Below are 6945 nucleotides of genomic sequence, written 5' to 3' on the forward strand. Positions count from 1 at the left end.
TAATTAAAGGAAAGTCAGCAAGGCTTTTTGAGGAGAAAGTCATGTCTCATTAATTTGATTGAGTTTTTGAAGGGGTAACCAAGAAGGTAGAGGAGGGCAGTGCAGTTGGCGTTGTCTTCATGGACTTTAGCAAGGCCTTCAACAAGGTGCCGCATGGTAGGTTGTTGCAAAAGGTCAAATCTCACGGGATCCAGAGTGAGGTAACCAATTGGATACAAAATTGGCTTGGCGACCGAAGCCAAAGGGTGGTTGTGGAGGGTTGTTTTTCAAACTGGAGGCCTGTGACCAGCGGTGTGCCTCAGAGATCGGTGCTGGGTCCACTGTTATTTGTTATATATATTAATGATTTGGATGGGAATATGGGAGGCATGGTTAGTAAGTTTGCAGATAATGCCAAGATTGGTGGCATAGTGAATAGCGAAGAAGGTTATATAAGATTGCAACAGGATCTTGACCAACTGGGCCAGTGGGCCGATGAATGGCAAATGGAGTTTAATTTGGATAAATGTGAGGTGACACGTTTTGGTAGATCAAATCATGGCAGGACTTACTCAGTTAATGGTAGGGAGTTGGGGACTAGACAGGGAAGATGCAGGGAAGATGTTACCAATGATAGTAGTGTCCAGAACCAAGGGTCACAGTCTGAGGATTCAGGGTAAACCATTTCCAACAGATATAAGGAGACATTTCTTCACAAAGAGTGGTGAGCCTGTGGAATTTAATACCACAGGAAGTAGTTGATGCTAAAACTTAAGTATATTCAAGAGGCGGCTGGATATAGCACTTGGGGAGAATGGGATTGAAGGCTATGCGGAGAAAGCAGGATTAGGTTATTGAGTTGGATGATCAGCCATGATCGTGATGAATGGCGGAGCAGGCTCGAAGGGCCAAAAGGCCTTCTCCTGCTCCTGTCTTCTATGTATCTATGTATGTATGTATCTTTTCCCAAAGGTAGAGGAGTCTGGAACTGGAGGGCATAGGTTTAAGATGAGAGGGGAGAGACACAAAAGAGACCAGAGGAGAAATTCTTTCACATAGAGGGTGGTGAGCATCTGTATTAAGAAATGATCAAAGATATTAGTTGATTCAATTCGACCCATAGGGGTGACAATTGAAATAATTACAACATTATTAACGCAAACAATTGGGCCAAAAACACTAAAATGATTCGAATTGATCATTACACAACAAATTTAAAAATATTGCTCGATAAATTAGAAAAAATTGACAATAGGGACAAATTACAAGAAGCATTCTCCATTGCAAAAAACTGGTATAAAATAAACTTTAAAGAGAATTACAAATCCGAAATAATAAAAAATAAATAAATTACATTTTCAATTCAAAAATGAACCTACCACCTCAGGAGACAAACAAACACCATGACATCTCCTATGATGCAACAGAGTAGTTCCGATTTTGAGGATTTCACCACAATTCCTCAATATAAGACCTCAAAAAATATAATTCCTAAGAATTCATCAACATCATTGAAAACGGCGAACAAAACACCAAAACATTTAATACCGGCTTCGATCGCCTCACTTAATTCTTCAAATTCAATTACTGGTCACAGTCACATAGTTTCATCACCATCAGGTACACCAACCTGTCCCGCAGATATGAACCGACTGGCAGCCCCGATCCAGGCACAAACATGGTTCCACACAGCTGACAACCCAATGAAAATAAAAACAGTCCTGTACAAACACCCAAAATGGACGAATCTTCTACCACACAGAACAAAACCACATTGATGATGGCACAACACCCCCATACATACTACAAAAATAAAAAATGGTTATTTCTTCCAGAGAAATCCACACTGGCCATAGGGGACTCCAATCTCTCCAAAATTAATAGTTGTCCAGTCCCCAACATCCAATTTGACTGTTTCCCTAGAGCCAGATTTATCCATATTACATCCATTTTAAATAAACTGAAACATTATCCCAAAATACACAGGATAATATATTCAATTGGTATTTTTAACCGGACACAGAGAGGTACTACTGCGATTAAACAACTCCAAATACGATTCAAAGTAGCAAAACAGAAATTCCCAAAAACAAAATCTTCATCACTGAACTAAATTACAGCCAGAGTGTCCCCAAAACACAAATGGAGACAATTGTCGCCCAAATCAATTCATCAGGAGTAAAATGTTCATCCCAAATATACCAAATGAGCTTTTCAGAGTGTCACATAACAACATACATTGGACAAGTGACACAGCCATTGCAATCCTAACAATTGATAAAATAACATACAGCCCGAAAACAAACAACGATTAAATTATTTTTCACCCTAACCTGACCCAGGACTAGCCCTCAGTCCCTGATGGGTTTCAGTGGTTCCGACCCTATCCCAAACCTCAATGACTCGTACCTTTATCCTAATTTAGTTTAACCCCTCACTTAATATATGTCTATGGCTTAGTTGTCTCAATGCTAAATTATTTACAAATTTTAATTTTTTGTTTTGAATTTTTAACTTTTACTTTCCATGGGATATACATAGATTTTCAATGTGGCAGTACAGCACAGAAGTAAAGGAGGTTTTACGGTAACCATTGGCAAAGACAGTTGTAACAAACGGTTTTTCTGTAGCTGCTGGTGTTTGGCAGTTTGCCAGAAGGTTCCAGACACAATCCAGAGCCACTTGCTTTCTCAAGTTCTCCACAATTTGAGGCATTTCTCAGAACAGCTTTGCTATTTCTGATTTTGTTGAGGTAAAACCATTTCAATAATTGAATATTCTTTCATAGTTGTAAGATTTATCCACCTAATTTGATTTTTTTCTCAGGATTTTTTTCCAATTTGGAAATTGGTGCTGCACACTTTGTGAGAGGAAAGCTCTTAGTGGATGAAAAACAGTCCCCTGAGGAGCAGTATTGTCTGTGAAACATGTAGGGGACCGATGTTTGCCTAAAAAACGGGTTTTAGTAGCCCACATAAAGAACAGTACTCTCTACTTTGATGCAGGTAGCACATTTTTAAATGCTGTCGTTTTTTTAAATATAACAAAACTTGGAACATTTACAAAGGACGATTCCCATCACTAAACAATCGAGGGTTAGTCTACCATCCGATTTGAAATTTCAACAGGACAACTCTTCAGGTAGCATTTTTCAATTCAAATATTTTTAATAAAAATAAAGTCTAAAGCAAAAAACAATTCCTTCCGCTAGACAGTCGAATATTAGACTACCATCTGATCAAAAATTTCAACAGGACCACTTTCCAGGTACGCGCAATTTGTTAGAGAAAAACTCCTATTTGATTATCTTATATTTATTAATTTGTTTCTTAAAGTTCCTTTACAGTCTCATGTCTGATTGATCTCGGGCTCTCGATCTTATCACATTAAAATAGTTAAAGTGTAATAATAATTGAATTAATATTTTGCTAAATTTTTTTTAAAATTTCGTTTGTTTTTTAAGAAAATTGTTCTGATTTTAGACTGCATTAATTCTCAGTTTTTTCATTAAAAAATTTATAGGTAATTAATATTACTCACATATAAAATGTTTACAATTATATAAGAAATTAATTTTTTCTGTTTTCTTCGACGGATGAATACCACCATTCTTCCTACTCAAGAAAATATTGGTTCATCAACAACCAAAATTATGACTTCCGGTGGCGGCATTGAGGAGCTAAGCTGCACATTCGGCAGCTCCTGCTGAGAACGGACTTTGGGGCTCTTTTCAGGCAAATCCCGACGTGGGAAGAGTCGACCCCTACGGTCCTATGGTCGTCCGGACCAGGAGTGGGGTAAGGAGAAAACCGGAGAAAGCACCTCTGAAAAAGCGGGGGAAGGAAGATAAAATGGCGGGCCGGCGGAGGCCTCGAAGAGCTGAGGCAGTGGGCCCAGGAGCAGCAGGCGACTCTGCTGCGCTGCTTCCAGGAGTTTAAGTTGGAGCGGCTGGAGTCGCTGAAGGTAACCAACAGGGAGCTGATGGAGACCCAGACAGCCCACGGGGCTGCGATCCGGGAGCTGCGGCAGCAGGCCTCCGAAAGGGAGGATGAGGTCATAGCCGTGGCGAGGAAGGTGGAGATGCACGAGGCGCTCCATAAAAGATGGCAGGAGCGGTTCGAGGAGCTGGACAACCGGTCGAGGAGGAAGAATTTGCGGATCTTGGGCCCCACGGAGGGGCTGGAGGGGTCGGACCCTAGCGGCCTATGTGGTGACTATGTTAAACTCGCTGATGGGGCTGGGTCCTTCCAGGGGCCCTGGAGTTGGAGGGGGCCCACAGAATTCTGGCTACGAGGCCCAAGCCGAACGAGCCGCCGCGGGCGGGTTGTTGGTGTGGTTTCATCGGTTCGTGGATCGTGAGTGTGTGCTCCGGTGGGCCAAGAAGGAGCGGAGCAGCAAGTGGGAGACACGGAGGTGCGGATCTTCCAGGATTGGAATGCGGACGGTGGCGAGGCGGAGAGCCGGGTTTAACCGGACGAAGGCACTGCTCCATAGACGGAGTGTGAAGTTCGGCATGTTGCAGCCGGCGCGTCTGTGGGTCACCTATAAAGATCGGCACCATTATTTTGAGTCCCCAGAGGAGGCGTGGGCCTTTGTGCAAGCCGAGAAATTGGACTCAAACTGAGGGTCGAGGATGGGGGATGCTGTATAATACTGTATTTGTTTGGTTTAGTGTAAGATGTGGGTTGGCCTTAGGGTGGGTGGGGTGATGTTGATTTGTCTTTTCTATATGGGTTTTTCTGCAGGGGTCGGGTGGACGGGTTCGGGCAGAGGGGTAAACGGGGAGTTCGGGGAGCTGGTGGGGGGGGGGGGGGGGGGGGGACTGACAATGGGAATAGCCCTGGAGGAGGCGGGGCCGGGCAGGGCAAAAGCGCGGGATTTCTGCAGGTTTCATGCGCTGGGAGATGGTGGGGGCGGGGCCGGGGCTGAGAAGCGCGGGTCGTTGCTGGCTGTTTTCTTTTCCCGCGCAAGAACGGGGGAAGGGGGGGGGGGGGCGGGAGGACCCGTTGACGGGCACGATGGAGGAGGGGTAGTCCCACGTGGGGAGGAGTCGGAGTTAGGGCGGGAGTCGCCGGGGTCAGCAGTAGTTAGCTGGCTCACGGGAGTGCTATGGAGGGAGGGGCGCGGGCTAGGAGGGGTCCTAGCCTTGGGGGGGGGGTACGGGTTTGCTGCTGAAATGGTCAGGAAGGAGCTGGAGGACGCAGGGGGTGCTTGGGGGGGGGGGGGGGGGGATAGGAGAGTTGCCGCCGTGGGAAACTGGCAGAGCGGGGACGGTGGCCGGTGGTGGGCAAGGGGTGGGGTATGGCTAATCGGCAGGGAGGGGGGCAGGGAGCCCTCTGATCCGGCTGATAACCTGGAATGTGAAGGGGCTGAATGCGCCAGTCAAACGGGCCCGGGTTTTTGCGCACCTGAAGGCGGATGTGGCCATGCTCCAGGTGACACACCTGAGAGTGGCAGACCAGGTTCGGCTGAGGAAGGGATGGGTGGGCCAAGTATTTCACTCAGGGCTGGATGAGAAGAGTAGGGGGGTGGCAATCCTGGTGGGGACGAAGGTGTCGTTTGAGGAGTTAAATGTGGTGGCTGACAGTGGCGGGAGGTATATGGTGAGTGGCAAGCTGCAGGGGGAGCGGGCGGTGTTGGTGAATGTTTACACCCCAAATTGGGACGATGCGGGGTTTATGCGGCGTATGTTGGGCCGCATTCCGGACCTGGAGGTGGGGGGCCTGATCATTGGGAGGGGGGGGGGACTTCAACACGGTACTGGATCCCCCATTGGATCGATCCAAGTCCTGGACGGGTAGGAGGCCGGCGGCGGCGAAGGTGCTGTGCGGATTTATGGACCAGATGGGGGGGGTGGATCCCTGGAGGTTTGCGAGGCCAAGGGCCAGGGAGTACTCGTTTTTCTACCACGTACATAAGACCTACCTGCTCAGTAAGGGCACCACCTCAAGCAGGACTACGAGCTACAACCCGCAGGGAAATGGGCAGGTGGAGATGGAGAACGCGACGGTATGGAAGGCCGTTCTTCTTGCCCTTCGATCTAGAAGTCTCCTGACCCCCCCCCCCTCCCCCCGCTGGCAGGAGTCCCTCCCCGGTGCACTCCACACCATTAGATCGCTCCTCTGCACAGCCACCAACGAGACCCCTCACGACCGTTTGTTTATCTTCCCTAGGAAGTCCATCTCCGGGTCTCACTTCCATCCTGGCTGACAACTCCGGGACCTGTCCTTCTCCGGAAGCATACGAGGAGCCATAAGACCGACCCCCTGGTCGAGAGGGTCCAGCTGCTGCACGCCAACCCCCAATATGCCTACGTCGCACACGATGACGGACGGCAAGATAGGTCTCCCTCCGGGACCTGCCGCCCGCTGGTTCCCATGTCAACACGCCCCCCTCCTCACCGCCAACCCCCCGAATCCCTAACGCCCCCCTGGGGCTCCTGTACTGTCCCGTGCCTACACTGCCGCCATCCACCATCCTATCCCCACCCCTCAACGACACGCCAGACCGAAGTTCCAGACAACACGCTCTCGGAGTCAACAACTACAACGCCCGTACCCGCCACACCGCCAGAGCTGAGAATGTCCAAAAGAACAATCCGGCCTCCAGATAGACTGAACATATGACGACCCCCACTTCACCCCCACTGGGCTTCATTTTTAAAAGGGTATGAATGTGGTGAATGTATTCACCATAATATAAGTTGTCTGTATAGTACTGTGGCCTATGGCCAGGGAATGGTAATATGATCTCCTTCCATGTATTGTACTGGAACCCTGGTGGGCTCCGCCTCTGTCTCCCCCCCCCCCCCCCCCCCCCCCCCCCCCCCGCCCACCCCGGGGTGGTATATAGACCTGCCGCCTGTGGGTGGCGCTCATTGTTACAGCAGTCACAGGCAGGCACGTTCTTGGATAATAAAGCCTCTGTTCACTCGTTCTCATCGTCTTGTAGTGAATTGATGATACT

Source organism: Scyliorhinus canicula, unplaced genomic scaffold, assembly GCF_902713615.1.
Source record: "Scyliorhinus canicula unplaced genomic scaffold, sScyCan1.1, whole genome shotgun sequence".
NCBI lineage: Eukaryota > Metazoa > Chordata > Chondrichthyes > Carcharhiniformes > Scyliorhinidae > Scyliorhinus > Scyliorhinus canicula.